Source organism: Sycon ciliatum, chromosome 12, assembly GCF_964019385.1.
Source record: "Sycon ciliatum chromosome 12, ocSycCili1.1, whole genome shotgun sequence".
Lineage (NCBI taxonomy): Eukaryota > Metazoa > Porifera > Calcarea > Leucosolenida > Sycettidae > Sycon > Sycon ciliatum.
Genome location: NC_088654.1, coordinates 20,012,749 through 20,035,258, shown reverse-complemented (window position 1 = coordinate 20,035,258; position 22,510 = coordinate 20,012,749). Strand labels below are relative to the sequence as shown.

Below are 22,510 nucleotides of genomic sequence, written 5' to 3'. Positions count from 1 at the left end.
CATGGTCACCTTCGGCTCTAGCGGTTTTAATTCTGCTTTCCAGCTCCGCACAGAAGAGGGTGCCATCGCTACGGGTGGTCGGTAAATGTTTGCAACAACGAGGGAAAGTTTATCAGTGGAAATTCTCGTCCATACGCATTCTGCTGCTGTCATTTGTATTTTCAGTACCCCTGTGTTGAAACGTACCGCTGTGTACAAGGCAACACCACCACCAAAGTCCTGCCTGTCAGCTCTGGTCAGCTTAGTAGTGGTACCTGTAGTAGTATTAATTTTATTATTTTGATAGGGAAATCCCTACAGCTTGTGGCCTGGGATTGCATAGAGACTGTCAGGGTCTGATGTGTCAGCCCAGCCCCAGGTTTCCTGGACTGCAATGACTGATAGTTCGTTCTGAGATTCAGAGCACGAACAGGTAAAGGTAAGCAACTCGTCCATTTTGTTGAATAAGCAACGCACATACATTGGTACTGAGAATGTTCAAATTCACTGACATTAGTATGGATTTTTTTGGAATTTGTTTGTTTTTCTTTTGGCTAGTTGAAACTTATCTGGACTCAGTATTTCGGGTGTTTCCTCTGAGGGGAGGGCCATGTCTCATCGGCCTTGGTTTTCTCCTCCATGGCCGCATGGCCGTGGCTGTGTCGGCGACGACGAGGAGCGCAGGGTATCCAATCCGCGTCGTCAGAGGCAAAGTGGTGGCCCCGTCGTCGTGGCCTGCCCCAGTGCCTCTAGGCGGAGGGGTGTACTGGGAGCGATAACCTGCAAGCTAGAACTCTCCGCTACCTCAGTTTGGTGGGCGTGCACTGACGCTGTTCATTTCAGCAGTAATATCACCTGTGGCTGAGTGCCCGTCTCGGCTGCGGAGAGACTTGTAGGCGCCTTCCTTGAATGCCTGCATTCCCTGCTCTTGTTTTTGTTGTTGTTTCAAATCTTTATTCTCACGATAGCCAGTGGCCAATAAAAGATAATAGTGTAAGAAAGGAGAAAGAGTGAGGAAGAATTGGGTGGGCAGGGCCTAGGGGTTAATGACTACTTAAGTGGACAGTACGGGCAGGGGTGGTCGCTACACGAGCATACAGAGTTGTGCAACAGTAGGGATATCTCGGATTTGAAGGGAGTACGAGAAGGGATTTCGCGAAGCTGAGCGGGCAAGCAGTAATGAAGGGCCTTGCACAGGGGAGAATGGAGACAGCGGTCAGTCCGCGGAGTTGGCAAGTGCCAAGTACGAGAGCGACGTAAATTATACGAAGGTTGCACGTTGCTAGCAGTATGCAGCGAGAGTATAATGTGGTGGGGCATAATTATGGCGCAGAGAATGCGCGAAGAGTATATTGTACGCGTGGAGACGCTTTCCACCGCACATCAGAAACCGAAACGACAACTAACTAGTTACCAGGGAGTCGTAAAATACCGGTATTTTACGACTCCCTGCCCTGAACTAATTTTTTACTTACTTGCTCGTCTTCTCAAGAACTCTCAACAACGAAGACACTGTACTGGCGCACGCAAAGCTACGTGGCGGTGGCACACAGCGCTCCAAAGAAGAAATGCGTAGATCACGTGCATGCATATGAGAAAAACAATGATGTCACGCTGCCATGACGATACACAAGCTGTACTGGCACGCAGTGGACAAAAATAATGGAAAATCAAGAAAAGTCAGAAAATAATACAAACAGTGAAATTCGAAAGTAGAAGTCAAACGAAGTTCAAAGAACAAGGAAAACGAAGATCTGTGCTGATGGGAACTCAAAGCAATTTCAACCATGTCCTGTCAGAGAGTGTTAGCACCCACAGGGTGAAGGCAAGCCTTGTCAGAGCAGAACGTACACTAGGACGGACTAGAGCTGCAGAACGGACTTTCTGAAGGAATGCAAAGATAAGTAACAATTCGAATTCGAGATAATCAACTTAGAAACAACACCAGCTGTTTTGTAACCTGTAAACTGCTTGTAACAATCAGTGATGTACTAGTAACTAACTCCTAGTAAACGCTTTGACTGTGCTCTCGGAAGAACGAAGGATTAACAAAATATAGAATAAACACAGTAGATAAATAATTGTTACACTCGTAAATTCTACAATATCTGGAGTCTTCTGCACAGTACATGAAGAACACACAGATCGCACAGGGAATACACAAGAGAACAGAGCGCACACAGATCGCACAGAGAACGCACAGAAAACACACAGAACGCACACCACTGCATACTGTCTTCAGAACATATATGTTTAATTATCCATATAAAAACCGCTCTGTGAGCGGTTCTGAAAACCCTTTACTGGTGCTGCCCCGTCGTAAAAGTAAGAAATTAGAACTGGAGCATTGTCCCCCCAAACGCGAACAGATCCACCTAAATCGCGAATGACGGGACCCGAACGCACCAGTAGCACGAGGTCGGGAGGGCACAGGATCCCAGCATCATAGGGTAACACCACCACTACTATGTGCAGTACATTGCACATTGTATCAGTGGCAGTGTATTGCTAGTACACGTACAATTATCGATGACCATGGCCTATGGTCTGGACCAACGTCCCCATCTGCATCCACAGCTAGGAACCTCGTGCTACTGGTGCGTTCGGGTCCCGTCATTCTCGATTTAGGTGGATCTGTTCGCATTTGGGGGGACAATGCTCCAGTTCTAATTTCTTACTTTTACGACGGGGCAGCACCAGTAAAGGGTTTTCAGAACCGCTCACAGAGCGGCTTTTATATGGATAATTTCAGTTCTTTTTCCGTTCCCTCCCCACCCCAACCCCGAAGGTAAACATGATGAGCACACGCGCGATGTACTGTATGTAGCCATGAGACTGCAATAACACACTGATACATACCAGCCCTCTCCACCTCGCTACCCCGCACACAGATACACAAACATGCGGGTGTACACGGCACACGCACATGGTCACGCACACATACGCACATGCACACGACACAAACTGGAAATTCTTCATGTATAATGCCATGCAAAGCAGTGGCCACCGTACTTGAGGAAGTCAGTTGTGAAACAAAATAATTCAACTACAACGTGTAGACAAGCTGACGGCCAAAGCACAACATAGCAAACATGACATTTGCCCAAGGATTGCAGTTTGCAGACCACGCCATGGAAGCAGCGAATACAGAATGTAATATCATACAAAGTGACAAGCAAAGAAGTGGCCACCATACACCAGAAACGTGCAGAAAGTCACATATCCAACAGATAGAGAAGTGAACAGCAATCTGGTACAGCCTACACAAGACAAAGCTGACCTGATACTCGTCCCAGGATCGCAAGTGGCAGATCCTTTTCAATGCATAACATGCAGGTGTACGTTACACGCATGGAAAAAATCTGACCGTGTCACCAGCACACAATGTCATCACAAGTATACCCCACAAGTTACACACATGCACAGTAGAAGCACAATGAAAGCAATGGAAAAGTACGATGTGGTTGCTGAAGCATCTTCACACTTCAAATTCAGACTTCAATGTGGTCGTCACAGGATGATATACCTGCAAGATACAAGTGATGCAGAAAGAAAGCAGAAGGTCGTGAGGTAGGCTATGAGACACCACAAACGGGTCACCTATATGTATGTTCAGGGCTAGTGTACTCACACGCAGAACTATCATATTCGAGCATTTCCCAAACTGAGAAGTGCAATGAAATCCACTTGCATGCAGAGGAGCAAGTTTGCAGTGTGATGCGTAATTTGACACGTTCTGCGATACTGCGTGCGATGCAAACTCGCGCAAAATATCATTCACGGAATGGCTGCAAGACGTCAGTGATGCGATAACGCCCTGCTGACATGTGTCTCAAAGCTCAATAAGAATGCGTTTGTCACCATGGCACTCGCATAGCCGGTACAACTGGTACAAATGTGCAAGCAATTCATGAAAGGCTGCGACGACAACCTTCAGCCTGACAAGGTGCTTCCAGACAATCTTCGCACTGGTTGGTACACAGTTAACTATGATGTTTGTATTGTCAGCACACAAGTCATGCATGAGACGCGGGTTGCCGTCAATTGACAATGGAAGGTGGAGTATTTTGTTCTTGGCACCTCACTCGCTTTGAATGCGGTCGACTGCCATGCTTTGTGTCTAGCTTATAACATGACTGGAAGGGTTCCACTTTTTGAATGAGTTATTTTTCGAATGAGTTTAGTCGCGACAAGCACTGGGGTACAGGGTCAAGGTGCAAGTCATTGAGAACGCAAGATGGCGGCATGCTGTCTTTCTTCACGTACAGTTTGCAAACCCTGCAAAAGAACATGGCGTCTATAGCGTGCGACTGTACACCATTAACTATTGGCAAGATATACACACACACCTTAAACGTAACGAACTACAAGAATAGAGTGAGTACAATGCGCTGTCGACCTGATAACGTGTTGGAAGATAACAGGTATACCGTCCCACCTAACCGTACCCTTCATCATTTCTCATTCACCATCGCGCGATACCATGGCACACACTGGCAACATATCAAGGGATGCCTTACCGTCGTCTAAAGGGGACGTCTTCGCAGCAATGTTTTTCGTCCTGCGCATTCAGTCCGCCGACGTGACAGAGTTTACGGGCCCGTTCCAGTTGCAGAAGACATTCGATTCATCGGGCCAGTGCAGCAACAGGGCCGCGGGCACACAGGGGCAGAGGAAAGACATCGTGAGTGGACAAGAAATATGCAGTGGCAAGTGCCATGAATGTCAAGTTCTCATTAATTGAGCTATTACTTACAGTCCTGCCATTGCTCGCTCGTCCTGATTCCTCGTCGTTCGTCTGCGTCCACTTCTGCCGTTCTCCTCCCCGTCACGGCGTCAGGTCAGTGCATTCTCATTAATTCTCAATGGCACTTTTCGGGACGGGGGTACCGGAAGGAGTTCGCACGATGCCTCCAAATTTTTTCTGCAAAGGCCTAGATCTAGAGCGGACGTCTTTGCAGCAATATTTTTCGTCGGCGGACGGGACAGCGTTTACGGGGCCGTTCCAGTTGCAGAAGACATCCATCAATGGCACTTTGCGGTACGGGGGTACCGGAAGGAGTTCGCACCATGTCTCCAAAGGCCTGTAGAACGGACGTCTCTGCAGCAATATTTTTCGTCCTGCGCATTCAGCCCGCCGACGCGACAGCGTTTACGGGGTCGTTCCGCTTGCAGAAGACATTCATCGATCATCAATGGCACTTTGCGGTACGGGGGTGCCGGAAGGAGTTCCCACGATGTAGGATGTTGCACCTTAGACATTCCAATGACCAAGAGCCAAGGGTATACATGTACCAAAGAGGGCAGATGTTAACCTTATAGTCCTGCGGCCCAAATCTAAAGGACGTTGTTTTGCAAGTCCCGTTTCAGTCTCAAGCAGACAACCTGAGCTTTGCATGGGTGGAAAGACCATGTCCTAGGGATGTCGAAACGGCTTGTTGTCATGTCCAGAACTAGGGCATAAGCTGGGGAGAACCAATTTTAGGTTTCGTTACGGAAGTCGTTATTTTACGACTCCTTGATTGAAATTGGCAGCATGTGATACGATATTTTATTGAAAATTAGTGCAGTCGATGTGAATTTGTTCTTGTATTTGGATGATTCGTAGATCATGGTTGCCCTTTGCCGAGCGTTCATTTCCTATTGATGGTGATTAGAGATGGCACAGATTGATTTGTTGTAAAATTCGACCAAAATCACCCCCAAACATGGATCTTTCGTATGAGAGGATTTCATTTATTGGGACACTATCTCGACAACACCAGCGGAAGAGAGCTAGCACGAGTGAAGCAAAGGACACCGGAAAACGGCAGAGTGATAGCGATCATAAGCTGATCTTAGCAAACGAGCGATATGGAAGATGTTGTAAATAATAGCGCAGTAGTGTATTTGTCATTTGCTGCAGAGTTGAAAAGTACAATTCAAATTCAAATCAATTCAAAAACTTCAATAGTGCGGTCCACTAGCCTTAGCTTTCAGACTCACTGTCCGATTCACAGTCGGACTTACAGTCCAATCCACTATCGAAACTGCCTTCACCCTCATCATGGCATTGTGTGCATGCGCGCGCGCGCGCGCGCACACACGTACACACACCGCACAACACATGACATTGTGCGCGCGCGCGCTCGCACACACACATACACAAACCCCACACGCACGCACACACACACACACCGCACAACACATGGCATTGTGTGTGCGCGTCCGTGCGCGCACACACTCACACACCACATAGCACGCTAGAGATCAGCAAGAACCTGCTGCGACCGTGGTTGAGATGGCGCTGTAGAAGACACCGCAGCCACCACTGGTTGCCTCGCACCCGAGGTTGTAGTCAAAGCCGTACTAGCCGATACATCTGTATTGGAGGCTGATGTAGTACCCAGAGATGAAACGGATCCACTGGTGTTCACCTGACGCGGCGGAGTAGCGGATCCTTTGAAGCCGAAATGAGTGGGCAACACGACATTGGCGGGGACAAGCCCAGCGGATATCGCAGCGGGCCTATCGTAACTCCTGGCAGTGAGCCTATCGTAATTCCTGGCAGTGGGCCCGTCGTAACTCCTGGCATTGGGCCCGTTCTCTTGCCGGACACTGGGGTGCGCAGTGGACGTGGATGCGGGCAGGACATCTGCGGCGACCGGCTGGACTGGGATGGTTGGAGCCGGGCCAGGTGCGTACTAGTATGACTGTTCGGCAATGACTGGGTATTACCGGCCATCGGACCGTTTGCAGACGACACAGACAAGTGGTTGCTCCGTGAAGAGTGCGCCTGTATACCCATGCCACTTACCATACATGTCAATTGCTGAAGGAAACACACAGTTCAAACACAAAACGCAAATGAAACACGCCAATGAAATTCGATCCTTAAACAAGTCAAGTTCGCATGTCCGCGTTATCACGGGCTATACAATTGTGTTTAGAAAACAACCAGTTTATAACTCTGTCTCTTCTTGCATAAAGTCAGCCTAGAATACTGACGTCAGCTTTGGACATTACTCTGACTCGGACCACAAGCCCTGATTTATTCTGACCTACATGTGTACCGTGTGAAGTAGCGCGAGAGCCAAGCTGGTCGTAATAATACGTGTAACAGCCACGAACGTAGTTCAACCAAAGAAGACTACCACATTACATGAGCATGAACACTTGCATTCCATTTAATACATTCCTATGTTGTAGATGTCAGGCACTGTAGTGTTCACGTCTACATACACATTGTGGCATTCCTTGGCCACCCAGACATTCATGATAGTAGCGCATCGTGTTATGTTATGCATGCAGCATGTGCCGTTTCCCGAGCGCGCGTGTGAAATGAACTTAGCGGCTTTTAGTTGCTGTGCATGAGTTGAGTCTGGACTCATGATCTGGTGTGTACATGCAATCATGTGATCTTGTAGTTGAGCGTATGTGTTATTTGGATTTCCTTGGTCATGACCAAACAATAAAACATGATCAAATTATTTCTACACATTCAACAATGCCAAGAACTCACCTGGTCCCCAAGTAGCTCATTATCTTCTTTTTCAGCATGAAAGTTGGATACTAAGGCGGAGTGTGATGCCGGTCGGCAAGCTGGTGCCGTTTGCAGTTATTGTACTTATCCGTGAGAAGCTTCAGGGGCAAGGCCCTTGCAGACTTCAACTCGGACTGTATATACAGCACCAGGCTGTCAAATGTTTCGTAGGCCGACGGCTGGTCACTCCCTCTGCCACTTCGTTGCCGGTGCATAGTGGCCAGGTGGGTGAAGGCACTGTAGCATGCTCCGACGCTGATAGTGGATTTCCGCTGCAACGCAATCTGGGCCATTCTGGAGCGAAAGCCAAAATTCTTGCGTTGTTCTCCAACTCTGCTAGATGCACATGTCATGAGGCACAAGTCTGCAGATGTGGATTCAATCATTGTACATCTCTCCTTGTTCTACGCTTTGCTGGTACATGGTGTCCCATCCTCACATACATGTATCTCCTCCAATTCAGAATGGCTTGAAAAGTCATGGCCACGTCCAAGTGGCAGCCGACCCAGCAACGTTTTGTTAGTGTATGTACTGTAGCACTTGCGGTGGTACCATCCGCGGACGCTCTCCTCGGTGCAGTGGCTCTCGCACAAGAAGGTATAGCTCGTCCTGCCTGCATTTAGCAGCTTCAAACAAAGTTTCCCAACTCTGCAAAGTAAATCGGGTTTGCTTTTCCTGCGATGCATTGAACGCAATGGCACAAGCAAAATTCCCGCGATACAACGCCATTCCCAGGACGAGGCCTAAGAAGCTCCACGGCCTCTTCCTCCATCATGTCAAAAGGTGTCTACCATGCTGTGAGGCACTCAAACAGCGCGAAACGCAACTACTATGCAACTACCAAACGAAAATGCAATTCTACATTTCAAAGAGTATCCTGTCGGTGTCGTCGTCATCTTCAAAAATTTGAAAAAGGCGCTCCTTTCCGTGAACTGTGCACCCCCAGATGGTGCGCAGTATCGCCGACGAGAGCGGAGAAATTGGCTTCTCCTGAGCTTCTGCCCTAACTCTGAAGATGACAACAAGCGGAATCCAGGTCAGGTATACATACTTTAGGCCGTAGTGAAGAACCCAGGTTGTCTGCTTGAGACTGAAACGGAAATTTTTTTTGAAGTTTGGGCCGCTGGACTATTAGGAGAAGTTGCCATGCAGTGCTGCACACTGGACATTGATTTGTAGGAAAGATCACACCATGTCTCAAAAGGCCTAGAGCGGACGTCTTTGCAGCCCTGCGCATTCAGTCCGCCTACGCGGCAGCGTTTTTTAGGTGCAGAAGACATTCATCAATGGCACTTTGCGGTACGGGGTACGGAAAGGGGCCTCCTCGTTCGACTTCGTCGACTTCTGCAGTTCTCCTTGGCACAAATAATTAGACCGCTGACGGGGTCACTTGTCAACAAAGTATCAACAACGTGTCGACAAAGTGTCGACCAAGTGTATAGCGGTACACTCAGCGGTACACTAATTCTCGTGCCATTCTCGTGTCACAAAACTGGAACATCGAGTACCAGTGCAGTATGGAAAGGCTTCAGACAGCGTGAAAATAATGTTGGCCATTTGATCGACGCGATGCAAAAGGTGGGAGTGTTCTAAGTGTGTTTAAAGGGGAAGGTGGAGACATATTCTGGCGGTTTTCCGGAGTCGTTCTAGCCTGTCAAGGGAAGTGTGTGACAACGGTGTGAGAGCATTGTTGTTGTTGTTGTTGAGTATTAAATGTTAAAGTTGCAAAACAAACAGGCGATGCCGCCTCCATGTATACAATGTACATGTGAGCGACACTGACTAATTTACCGGTAATAATAGTAATATTCCGCAAGTAATGAGGAGGGGATAATAATGCTCAAGCGCAGAGCTCTGTCATAGACTATGTCTTTTTCTCTTTCTTTGCTCACCTATTGCTCATCACTTCTTTTTCAGATTTGGTATTATGGAAAGTTTGGAACCCCCCTCGAGATATATAGGCGAAAGCCTTTGGGGAATCCTTAAAAGATTACAATTACAAAGGATCAGTTCCGGGAGCCCTACACTTACGTATCTATACGTATGCCGGTATGGCTCCCTTATCGGTGACCGCGAAGGAACTAATGTTCTTCCCATGTACGGGAAGAAGTAACAGGTCCCCCTCCCGGCTCCCATCCGACCCTCCCCCCTCCCCCTTTCCGAATCTCCCCATGACGGACACCGTACAAATAAAGATCCTTACGGTGTGTAGATGTATGCACGTGCACGTGACAAGTGCATGCGTGTGACACCTACAGTACCTGCTACCATGCTAGGGATCAACACAGTATCTAGGGAAGTGATACACTGCACTCATTATGGATTATGCGTACCGAAAATGTGTACGCCATTATGGCTACAGGCTCTATTTAATGAACATCTAAAGGTTAAACGGTTCACGGAATGACCTGCAGTGTAGGCAGAAGCAAGAAAGAAAAGCAAACTCCAGCTAGCTCGCGCGCAGGAAGCTCACTCTCGAAAGAACAATCGAACAGGAGGTGCTATCTTTAGACAAGTCTCATTACCTGTTTCCGCTCAGCAACTCTAACCTAGAACGGTTCTGGTCAAGTAGACCAGCTGGTGGGTGCTTACTCCAACACTCAACGTTCTCTGAAGACCTTTCCCGGAGCAAGCGTTTATACGGATCGTAAACCGGGATAAAAGGTAAGTCTCACCTGTGCCATTCTAGTCCGGTTTAATAATAGTTATGGTAACTATCAGTATAGACGGATAGGTTGCACGCTCTTTAGCTCACAAATCAGTTTCAAAAAGATTAGCAATCCTGGCGATCGCCCGAGGAGTTTGCAGTCTTACCGTATGAGCTGCCTGGAAAACTCGCTGTGAGCGTGAACTCGAAGAAATATTCTGCGCGAAAGCATGAAAAATGACAACTCACTCACGTCAGCATGTTATGTCTGGTTTACAACAAACGTTCTTCCTCGTATCGTATCGATATGGACTCGGAGAGGACATGTCGAATGTCGAAGCGCGGCAAGGGTCCCAAATCGTTTCGTGACCAAATAGTTTCTTTGAGCTGCGATGCAATTTTACTCTCACCATGTGACGAAAAATATATGGGTACGCACTCATTCTCGAGGGCATGACTTGGGAAAGCCATCCGTGTGACTCGACGACAATAGGGAGGTTTAGTCCCACGCAATCTGTGTGTACTTTACGTGGGTGTACCACGTGATACTCAGTGACCCACGTACAGACGTCTTCTGATTCACGATATGCCGTGTATGGAGGCTCACCAACGTTCGGCCAGAACGCGAGTGAAAATGAAAGTGCAGCACATTGCGCTGGTTGTGAGTGTGCTCAAATGTAGCGGATTTAGATCACCCGAAATAAAACCAAGTGTGGAACGACTTTTTTGTTTGTTTGTTACGTGGGCGAGTTTCACTTTCGCCCTGCTTACAATTTTTGTAGCTTTGTGCAGTCGTTGAATCTTTCCTCTCACTTTTCTTCGTCATGGCTGATGTTGAGGATGTGGTTGTGGTCAGTACGCCCAAGATAACCCCAACGAAGAATACAGTGCGTTTTTCGCTTAGAGATGACATAGCTCTGCTCGCAGAGGACAGGTACGAGAGCCATGAGGACATGTACTTGATTGACAAACACAGAGGGACAACGAGAATCCAAAGTTGCTACAAGAACATGCAAGAACCATTGACCGAAACAACTAATTTACTTTTGTCGTGGTGTCGACTTCGAATCTATTTTCAAACTTTCAAAACTTTCCCGCTCACATAAATGCCGTTTCCATCGAAAAGACTGCAACGATTTCACAAGTTTTCATTATGTGTGACTAAACAGCACATTGCAACGTGGGTGCCCTTTATCCACTTTACGTGTATCACCCACGTACGCGTTTCCGTTACGTGGGAACTAAACCTCCCTGTTTTGAGAAAAGCAGACGCTTGTGAAAGCTGATAGAAGACGGTGTTGAGTCCTAAATTCAAATAAATTGGCGATCTTGAAATACAAAAATAATTCTCAACAAGAAATCGATCCATTGATGTGTCGGTGTCTTCAACACTTAGCTACAGCGCAATGACTTCTATTCACTCACACCATTTCAGTGTTGTGGGTGTGTTCACATGGCGTGAGCCAGTCAAGTGTCTGTCAGTTCGGCAGGAAGCGCGAGCTCCAACAACAAGTCGTTTGGTGCAGCCACCTTCTCAGCTTGATCACCAAAACAGTGAAAAAAAGTTGGATTTGAAGATAGGTTGGGATTTGAACCCGCAAAATCATGGTCAGCAGACAGCATTCATAACCACAAGGCCAAAAAGGAGTGGATAAATCGTGGGTTTTGATTAAAAAAAATTGATACTGTCTTCCAATTGTAAACCATGGGAAAAGGTAAGAAGCCTGGCCGAAATTCTAATTCCTTAACGGCTGGTCCAATTGTTACGAAACCCTCAGAGAACAATTTGCCGTGCCCTAACAAACCCTTTTATGTGTTTTGTTGTCCAATTTTCCCTTATCTTCATAATTTTTAAGATCCAAACCTGATTTCTAATCTTCTTGAAACAGACTGTGGTACTTCTGTCGTTGTACCCCATGTGGCCGAGTGAGAACAGAGAGGGGAAGAAAGACGGGGAGAGAGAGATGGGGGGGGGGGGGGAGAAAGAAAGAAACATGGCCAGCAATCGAGGACATCTGAGAGTTGTAATTTTGTACTCCTCCCAAGTGGGATTTTTGGCGTGCTGGCTCAATCACAAGGAAGCCATCTGCCAAAAAAACTGAAGAAAATGGTTGTTGTTTGATCCTTTGGTGTAGTCTTTGTAGCTAGTCGAAGCTAGTTGCTTTTTGGAGCAGAGACGCTGAAATTGACTATTTTCTGCATGTACTCGTGCATGTACTCAGATATGCAGTCTCACTCGTATTTTAGCTCTTTTTCTGGAATGGATTCTGCTCTGCGGCCCTTGGTGAACATTACCTGCGCTCGTGGAGCAGCTGAAAAGGACCACTGGTATGTCTGGTTCCTGGTTTGAAAGTGGACAGTCGACTTTTGTGTCTTGAAAAAGGAGTAGAGAGTGATAAAGGTACATCTGTAGCTTATTTTTGAGTGCTCCTTGTACACTTTTGATCATGATAGAACATTCTCAGACCAAAGTCAGACCAAAGTCAGCCCGAAGATGGTCATACAGTTTTCTTGTGGATTTTTTAGTTGTTTCGTCTCGTACCTATGTCAGTATCGTGATGGTGAAGTGGAGAGGGTGATTTTCTTCCTCTAGGCTTCGTTTGGCCGACTTTGCTTTGTCCTCGTTGAAAAGTGATGCTGAAAAAAGGTTGATTCGCAAAATTATGAGAGAGAGAGAGAAAAGAGAAAGAAAGAGAGAGAGAGAGAGAGAGAGATAGAGAGATAGAGAGATAGAGAGATAGAGAGATAGAGATGGAGATAGATAGATAAATAGATAGATACTCAATCTGCGGACAGCATGCTGTTTCGTTCTTTGTGAACTCATCAGCGCAGCACAGTGGAAATGAGGCCGAACCTGATAGCAATGGAAATAAAAATTTCCAATTAGGCCCGAACGTATCTTGCGAGAGTGCTCAAACTGACAAGTCAGTGAGCTCTGCGTCATGCAAACAGCAAAGGCACTACCCCACATGAGAGTGCTCAACTACTACAAGAGCAGGAGCGAAAATACTCAATCTGCGGACAGCATGCTGTTTCGTTCTTTGTGAACTCATCAGCGCAGCACAGAGGAAATGAGGCCGAACCTGATAGCAATGGAAATAAAATTTCCAATCAGGCCCGAACGTACCTTGCCAGAGTGCTCAAACTGACAAGTCAGTGAGCTCTGCGTAATGCAAACAACAAAGGCACTACCCCACATGAGAGTGCTTAACTACTACAAGAGCAGGAGCGAAAATACTCAATCTGCGGACAGCATGCTGTTGAGAACGAAACAGCATGCTGTCCGCAGATTGAGTATTTTCGCTCCTGCTCTTGTAGTAGTTGAGCACTCTCATGTGGGGTAGTGCCTTTGCTGTTTGCAATACGCAGAGCTCACTGACTTGTCAGTTTGAGAACTCTGGCAAGGTACGTTCGGGCCTGAGTGGAAATAGATAGATAGATAGATAGAGAGAGAGAGAGAGAGAGAGAGAGAGAGAGAGAGAGAGAGAGAGAGAGATGGAGATAGATAGATAGATAGATGGAGAGAGATAGAATGAGGTAGAGAGAGATAGAGTGTGTCTGATCTCTGAAGATCTATTTAAATCAAGGAGTATGCCCAGGAGAATGAAATTGAAGACATTACTGCAGCTGTACTTATGGTTGATGAATATGGTGGTAAAGACACACCTGGCAATATGGCGGTAAACACACGCCTGCCCACACACGCTCTCTAGGCTGCAAAGTTCTGGTGCCAGAGCTCTCCTTCTCACCACCACCACCATCAGTTCGCGCCTGGCGCCTGGTCGATGCGTGGCTGGCGGTATCCGGCATAGCAGGCTGGTACATCAAGTAGCGCATGGCACATAGATGATGACACAGCAACGGCATAGCTCGATTGCGACGTACGTTTCGTCCCCGCTGGACTCGTCAGGCAATCTTCTTCTTGGATGTCTTCATACGGAGCTTGACTCGGGAGAATGAAATTGAAGACATCACTGCAGCTGTACTTATGGTTGATAAATATGGTGCGAACTGATGGTGGTGGTGGTGAGAAGGAGAGCTCTGTGCCAGAACTTTGCAGCCTAGAGAGCGTGTGTGGGCAGGCGTGTGTTTACCGCCATATTGCCAGGTGTGTCTTTACCACCATATTTATCAACCATGAGTATGCCCAGCAGTGGAATTTCTTCAGCACACACTGAAATGTTTTGCATGTATGCCTGGTAGTGCAGGTACTACATTTATAAAGTCCGTTCAATATAGTTATTTGTGCATTGACACATAAGTTACACCTACCAGCAGCCATGCATTGATGAGGCTCCATGCCAGGGTCAAAGCTATGGTGGTGCTGGAAGGTGCACTCTTTGCCGGAGCTTTGCAAAGTTAGAGAGAGGGGTGGGGGCGAGTGGGTGCATGTGAGCAGGCATGTATTTACGGCCATTTCATAAAGCGGGTGCGCTACCAACATCAGTTGGTCAAGCGACACAACCCAGTTTTTCGGGTTCGTTCAGCTGTGCTGCTGGTGGCGTCTCTGCCGGGTGAGGGGTCACGCACTGTTCCACGCATCGATTCCGCCTCAGCCACTTCCTGCAGGGAGTTGTTGCGGAGACGCTCCTTAACCTTGTCACTGCATAGCAGGAACCCTACGAATGGACCCCCTGACGATGGTGATAGTGAGAAGGACTCTGCAATACTCCGTCACCTGGCATCGTCACCGACCTGCCTGAGTGCAGTCTGCAAACACAGCACTCACTCGCAGTCTACAAACACACCACTCACTCGCAGTCTGCAAACACAGCACTCACTTGCAGTCTGCAAACACAGCACTCACTCGCAGTCTGCAAACACAGCACTCACTTGCAGTCTGCAAACACACCACTCACTCGCAGTCTGCAAACACAGCACTCACTTGCAGTCTGCAAACACACCACTCACTCGCAGTCTGCAAACACAGCACTCACTCGCGGTCTGCAAACACAGCACTCACTCGCAGTCTGCAAACACAGCACTCACTCGCACCTCAATATCCAAGCGCGTGCGCGCAACAAACCTGACCTTGCTCTCCTGGAGGCGGTGTGCATTGCAAACTCTGAAGCCTGAACTGTGTGTTTAGAAGAAGTATGTGCGAAAGTTGTTTTGACATTGTGGTACCGTAGTCCCCACTGTTGTTGGATAATACGCTCTGTATTGATTGTCTCACTATGCAGTTGGCGCCACTAGCGCTTTCTTAGGTGCTATTTTTGTCACTGCTCTGACCACCAAAGTGCCAGATATAAGGACTTGCTTGCTGCGGCTTCAATCACTACTGTTTTCGACTTAAGAAGAAATCGTACGAAGTGCCTAGTCGAAACTACAATTATTATTACTTCTGTGCTTCGGGTGTTAGTTTGATTCCGTCCAACCCAGAATCTATTCAGATTTGAGCACACATGCTTTTGTGCGCACAAGTACGGTATGTTGGCAAGCAGAGGGTCGAGATATAAGTAAATAGGAAACGCTCAAGATCATGACTGATTTGACTGACCACAGGAAGCCGTGCACACACCAAAACATATCCACATGACAGTGGCCAGATTCTCTCGCCTAAAACCTAGACTCCTCTCCTCTTAGGCATTTACATCCACATGCAGATACTCACTATAAGCTCCATCATAAGCTGAGCCGGTTCAGCACTGCAAGTAAAAGCTTACCGCCTCCAGGGCAAGTTAGGATAGTAATCTCTCAAACTGCCACAAACAGCGAAGTAGCGAGTGGAACTACACATGAACCGTAGTTGGCGAGGGTACATTCGTGCGGGGACTTTTCGGGAAACTTAGAGTCTGGCGAATAGTGAAAAGAAGAGAGGACTAGCCTAGCAGTTTATTTAGCGAACGAAGTCCGGAGGAATGTGAGAATGAAAAACAGGCACAGCATCAAAAGGATTTACGCATACCGGTAGCTCATCTGACCTTCATGGCTGGATTCATATCATCAATCCAGCCATTCCATTCCATTGCATACATGAGCCATGATCAGCAGAAGCAGACCTACATGATGTATACTACAGGCCAAACATTTCAACAATGGTTTTTCTGGTGGAAATTATTTCTATTTGAGGGTCATGTACACAAAGTTTGGGGCGGATTGGACAAGGGCGAGTCAGCGAAAAAATGGACCGGAGGGATAACCCTACTTGTAGGTGAAATATCCAAGAAAGCATGTTGGAAAAAAAAATATCCAAGAAAATATCCAAGAAAGTATCCAAGAAGAAATTATCCAAGAAAGCATGTTTGTAAGGATCATTGTCACTCTGCTCTCTTTAGTTGCTTGTCCATGTGCAGAACATTGTGGGTTTGATTCAGGTAGGGCTTCATTCCCTTGACCATCCAGCACACTATAAGATCAGCACCTAGTAAAATTGCAGCCTACACACACTACGGGTTCTTGTGCTGGCCAACACAGCTCAGTGTCAGGGATAGTTTTATACACAGAACGGCTGGGTTCATGCTGTTCTCCCTGAGATTCAATCATTGTTGAACACCATGTTTGCAGCAGCGTTAGCTGCACCTCAGGTGCATCATGAACAACTGCACGTTGAGCATAAACTCGTCGTATCCACATCCAAGGCCAGAAGCGTTTGACAGCCACATCTAATACCTAGAATAGTAGATGATCAGCGATCGTCTCTGCATTGAAAGTCGCTTCAGCTGTAGAAGCATGTTGAAATCTCCATCCTACGTTGTCGATGGAAACACCTCTGCTCCTCCTCAGCTTTGTTGACTAGTTCTCAGATTCTTGACAGGTTACTACAGCTATTTGTTCTGAGTTGGTCGCAACGCCACTATGTCGAGACCAAAATAAATGGTTCTCAGCTTCGAGTAGCCTTCGTTTGGCCTCATGAACTCCAGAATATTCACAACTGCGACGACGAGCTATTGTAACTAACTACTCACTCAACAAAAAAATTATTTTAAAATTATTAATTTTCATTCACTTGAAGCGATCGATCGAGAGCATTCGATCGTTGCAGTTTCGAAGCATTTGCAAGCGCTTCCAGCTGAGCGCTTGTCTACACAGCCTAGCATAACTGGTTACTAGTATCCTGTACGACTTCGCAGAAAGACAAAGGAAGAACCACCTGATGTTGCTATTGAGAATTGTTGGGAGCACACGAGAGAGCGGCATCAATTTAATATTAAAAAAGGATCAGTTTCTGTTTTTCGATTTCAAAGTAACATGTTACAAGGCAATACGGTTCAAATGGTCGCAAGACCGTGACCCTGCCAACCGGGTTATGGTTGTAGTCAGGAGCACTATGCGTCCTCGCCTGTTGTGGTCGTAGTCCGCCCAAGCGCCTCTGCATAAAGAAGGCGAACATCAGAGTTGGCAGATAAGTACAATACAATTTTTGTAGTACAGTGCTGGCAACTGAAATCCGACCCACTTGCCAGCGCGCCGCGCGGGCAAGGGGGTCGGATTTCAGTTGCCAGCACTGTACTCATCTACTACAGATAGTAGCCACACACTAACTAACGATAACGCACCTTCCAGGGTCAATCTGTGAACCTAGTGGTCAAAGTTCATGTCAGAACAACTGCCAGCATGCTACAAACAGATGACAATAAACAACGATGCTGACAAGGCCTACTTGGCAGATCTACCAGGTCCAGTATGTAGCAGGATTGTGGATAGGTACACGTAATGATTGTAATTACTATCGTTTGTATCACAACTTGTGAGTTCAGCAATAGAGGAGGTTTTATCACTCACACTAAGAGGACCTATGACAATGACTATGTAACTCACTGGTACTGTGGTAGATCTACAACTAACTTACCAGTGATAGTGATAGTAGCTTTGGTTTTTACTTCATGCTTTTTCAACCCGTTCTCAAAGGAAACTTTCGATGATCTGACTTCTAGTGGACTGCAGTAGTCAGAAAGACGATAGCCAATAAGGTCGTGAGGAAAGCTTGTTGCTTGCCGATCCAGTCTAAGGCTTCTGGCTACAGAGAAAGCCTTTTGGTTGCCTATTCCGTGCGAGCACGGCTTAAGAACACAAGAACGTTTTTGGAAAACCAGACCGGCAGCTGGCGAGTGTGAACAGAGTCGTCCAGTGCTCCTCGCCCATCCTTTGTCGAGTGCCTGTGGGCTTGTATACATGTAATAGCCCAGTGGACACCAAGTTGAAAGGTAAGTCCCAGCTGGGCCAGTAAGGTCTAGGCAGCATGGTCACTGATCAAACATAAAGTTCACAGTCATTTTCATATTAAATTTTATTATGACTTGTAGTTACCGAAGAAGAAGAAGAAGAAGAAGAAGAAGAAGAAGAAGAAGAAGAAACATAAAGTTAGCCCTGTGGGATGGGGTGTTCGTTGTCGTAATCGTTGTGCTACGAATACATTGTACTACTGTGCACGTGCACCCGCTTAACCTGTTGGGATCAGGTGATATGATGCCACTCATGTGCATGTAGTTTCCCCGCGCCTGTCATACTTATTATAATTTGCGTTACAGGTCTACTCTCGTTAGTTGACAACCCGGGGGGGGGGGGGGGGGGGGTCGCAATTGTTGTCTTCTAACGAGTATTATCTACTATCCACACTTGCATGAACGCGTATCAGGCGTCGGAGACTTTGGATCATTGGAAAGGTTAAGCTGCATGTTATTTCTGACGTGTCGCTCAAACGTGAGCTGCAGGTTACTCGCGTTGTTTCCAACGTGCGAGCCAAATAACGCGAGCTGAGCTTTCGCGTCATGTCAAAAATAATGTGCAGCTTGACCTCTCAATGGTCTAGAGAGGTTAGTGAGCCGGTTCGTCTTGTACCTGCGGGCATACTAACGAGGGTAGACCTGTATACTGCTGTACACGCATGCCTACTGGGTTCCGCCAAGAGTAGATAAACAAGAGTGTGCAACTCCGGATCTCTCCTGCACAATCTGCAGATACCCCCGCCCGCGGCGGAATTTTTTGTTCACGTCACCTTTTTTCAGAAGAACGCGCATTTTGCCCCAGAGCAGTGTGAGAGCACGTGCTGGGCACCGACTTTGTAATGTAAAGCCCGGCCAAGTGCACGAGGCAACACTTTCCAAAAGACTCGCAGCGCGTGCATCGTCGAAAGATTACGTCAACAAAAAATTCCGCCGCGGACCAACCCATCCCGGAGTTGCACACTCTTGTTTATCTACTCTTGGTTCCGCGCATCTGACTTCGGCGCTGCCACTGCTATGCGAGTAATCTGTTCTTTAGTCTTTACCAAAGTGTTTAAATGTTTTCCTGTCTACTTGTACTAGAAGTACAGCTGTCCCTCTCTAGTCCGGCACGTTGTGCAACGGCATTTTCTACTGGATAAACCATATTTTGAGTGTGCGTTTTTCCTGCCTTCTTGTTCTTTTAATCTTTTTCCATGGCTGATAGCCCTCATTCATTACATCGGTGGACACTATGTCAGCCACGGATTGAGAATAATAAAAATACAAGTAAACAAGGGTGCTGGTTTTAACAAATCCTGCCGCCCAAGGTGGCCCACTTATCTAACATGCATGTTTGTGTTATTCGTCAAAACGCAAGGGTTTCCCGTGTCAATCCAAGGGCTTTGCGGAATGCATGTCCATACAGAGTGTAGATTGTGTAGCCTATAGTGCATAAGCTGTAGGCTGTACATTGCGTACACTGTAGGCTGTACATTGCGTACACTGTAGGCTGTACATTGCGTACACTGTAGGCTGTACATTGCGTACACTGTAGGCTGTACATTGCGTACACTGTAGGCTGTACATTGCGTACACTGTAGGCTGTACATTGCGTACACTGTAGGCTGTACATTGCGTACACTGTAGGCTGTACATTGCGTACACTGTAGGCTGTACATTGCGTACACTGTAGGCTGTACATTGCGTACACTGTAGGCTGTACATTGCGTACACTGTAGGCTGTACATTGCGTACACTGTAGGCTGTACATTGCGTACACTGTAGGCTGTACATTGCGTACACTGTAGGCTGTACATTGCGTACACTGTAGATGTGATACTTATCAGGGCTGCAACGAATGTTCTAAATCGCTGAAGAACCCTTCTAATCTAAACGAATGAAGGTTCCAACCTGCTAGGACTGTCGAGTAGGTGACTGTTAGCATCTCACAGCACTTGTCATGGCATAGGTATACACATCATGTCATGCAGAACAATAATCTGTGTGCAAACTTTGAAGGCAACCAATAGCCGGAAAGGCATCACTGTTGCAAGATTTATTTGCATTTTTGTCGTTTCATGCTCTTGGCATGCTTTTCAGAGTTTAAAGTAGATTTTGAGATCATGCATGTTCAGAAACCTGTTTTAGAACCTTCGAACCTTTCTTGATGCCCTAATAATTATGTTCTCAACCGTTTGTGACATTCAGAAAGTACACGCGCAGAGATAGGTTAGTTTGTGCACGTCATGTATTGACTAAACTGGCATACATGTAGCTGTGCTCCGGTATGGTATGTGATGTACAACTGTTGGACTCGAGATCGAATTTTAATTCGATTTCGAGTCCAACAGTTAAAAGTACAGTTTGAGCGATTTGTTGCAAAAATTGCTGCTGGAGGCAGAATTCAAGTGTCGGATCAAAGTGTAGAAAATGAACTGAAAAATTCCTTTTTGTCAGAAAGTGTGGTGGTTTGCAAGGGTGCTGTATAATTATACATGTGCCGGATTAGAGAGGGAAGACTGTAGTTCTGTTTTCTACCCTTCCGTGGGAAACAATCTCAGGGAACGGGAAACCAAAATAGCAGATGGTGATAGGGCATCTGTAACCAACGTTGTCATTGTCGTCGTGGCTAGGAGGGAGATTAAGATAGATAGATGGATACATGGAGAGAGAAAGAGAGAGAGAGTGTGTGTGTGTGTGTGTGTGTGTGCTCCTTGGGAGCAGGTTACACTTTCTGAGCTCCTTTTTTGGCTTTCTCCAAAGTGTTCTGCCTGCCCAGGGCGACTCTGGCATAGCCAGAGTCGACTCTGGAGCACCCTCGCACACTGCCAAGGTAGTGCTACATGATTGGAACGCAGAATCGCGATGTAGCTTGCAGGACAATTTATTCCGATATTGTCACTGCTGCGTCGGCCGTGGTCCACCACTCGCAGTGGAGTAGCTGTCCAGCGAGTGCTGTATTATCTAAGCTCAAAGAAAGCAGTGGTGGGAATTGCAGATTGGTTGGTGGAGTGCTGGAACGACTCGTTGTTTACAGTGGAGTGGACGAGGGAGTGCTGAGAGGAAGGTCGCAATGGCGGAATGGTGGGAATTGAGCCTTCAATCCTTCGTCATCATGAGTGCACTGGTCAAGCGTTGTGGAAGTCTGTCGGATATGTGAGGCCTTGCCCTGCCGCTTACATCTTCAATGTGGAAGAACTGCCAGTGGAGTCCTGGTGGGATTTCGGATGCCCACACTCCTTTTGCTTGGTGGATTCTCTCGTGGACAGTGTTTTTTTGTGACGTGGAATTTTGCAGGATTTTTTCTTTCCTGTTCTTTTTCAGTTGTGGTCACTACCACTGTCAGGTTGTTGTTACAGTACAGCAGTCGTCCGGTCTACTCCATTGTTTCATCTGTTTTGCCAGTTCTGCTAGCTGGTTTTCTTTGTTGCCACTGATGAATTGTGGAATATTCAGTTTTGCTGAATTCGAACCTGCAGTTAATTATATTAGTCAATGTCTGTAATTTACTACATTCTCAACCCGTCACCACCATGCGCTCTCAGCCTAACCAATGCCCATGCTATGTATCTGCTTGATACATTTCCAAAACAAATGAAGTCAGCAGGACCAGGATATGTGTGAGAAGCCTCAGAAACAAAAATAGTACATAAGAAGCATGTTTTTAGCTAGATACCGTATTTTCTCATAGCCAGCAATCGCATGTCACCACGTACATTCAAAATCAACATAATTTTGCAAATCGACCTTTTTTTCAGGATCACTTTTCAACGAGGACGAAGCAAAGTCGGCCGAATGAAGCCTAGAGGAAGAAAATCACCCTCTCCACTTCACCATCACGATACTGACATAGATACGAGATGAAACAACTAAAAAATCCACAAGAAAACTGTACGACCATCAGACTTTGGTCTGACTTTGGTCTGAGAATTTCTATCACGATCAAAAATGTACGAGGAGCACTCAAAATAAGCCACAGACGTACCTGTATCGCTCTCTACTCCTTTTCAAGGCACAAAAGTCGACTCTCCACTTTCAAACCAGGAACCAGACATACCAGTGGTCCTTTTCAGCTGCTCCACGAGCGCAGGAAAGGTTCACCAAGGGCGTAGAGCAGCATCCATTCCAGAAAAAGAGCTAAAATACGAGTGAGACTGCATGCCTGAGTACATGAGTACATGTATGAGTACATGCAGAAAATAGTCAATTTCAGCG

At 46.8% G+C, this 22,510-nt stretch overlaps 2 long non-coding RNA genes across 2 annotated transcripts in view; one reads left to right on the top strand and one right to left on the bottom strand.

Annotated features, from left to right (window-relative positions):
* Nucleotides 1-5,699: 5,699 nt before the first annotated feature.
* Nucleotides 5,700-8,576, bottom strand: LOC135828504 (uncharacterized). Its single transcript, XR_010555688.1, has 2 exons — nucleotides 7,481-8,576; nucleotides 5,700-6,790 (listed from the first exon to the last, which is right to left on the bottom strand). It is a non-coding gene; the product is annotated as an uncharacterized LOC135828504 (long non-coding RNA).
* Nucleotides 8,577-9,981: 1,405 nt separating this feature from the next.
* LOC135827831 (uncharacterized) overlaps nucleotides 9,982-22,510 on the top strand; it is a 42,891-nt gene continuing 30,362 nt past the window's right edge. Inside the window, exon 1 of the long non-coding RNA XR_010555557.1 lies at nucleotides 9,982-10,165. This is a non-coding gene — a long non-coding RNA (uncharacterized LOC135827831). The remainder of the gene's footprint in view (nucleotides 10,166-22,510) is intronic.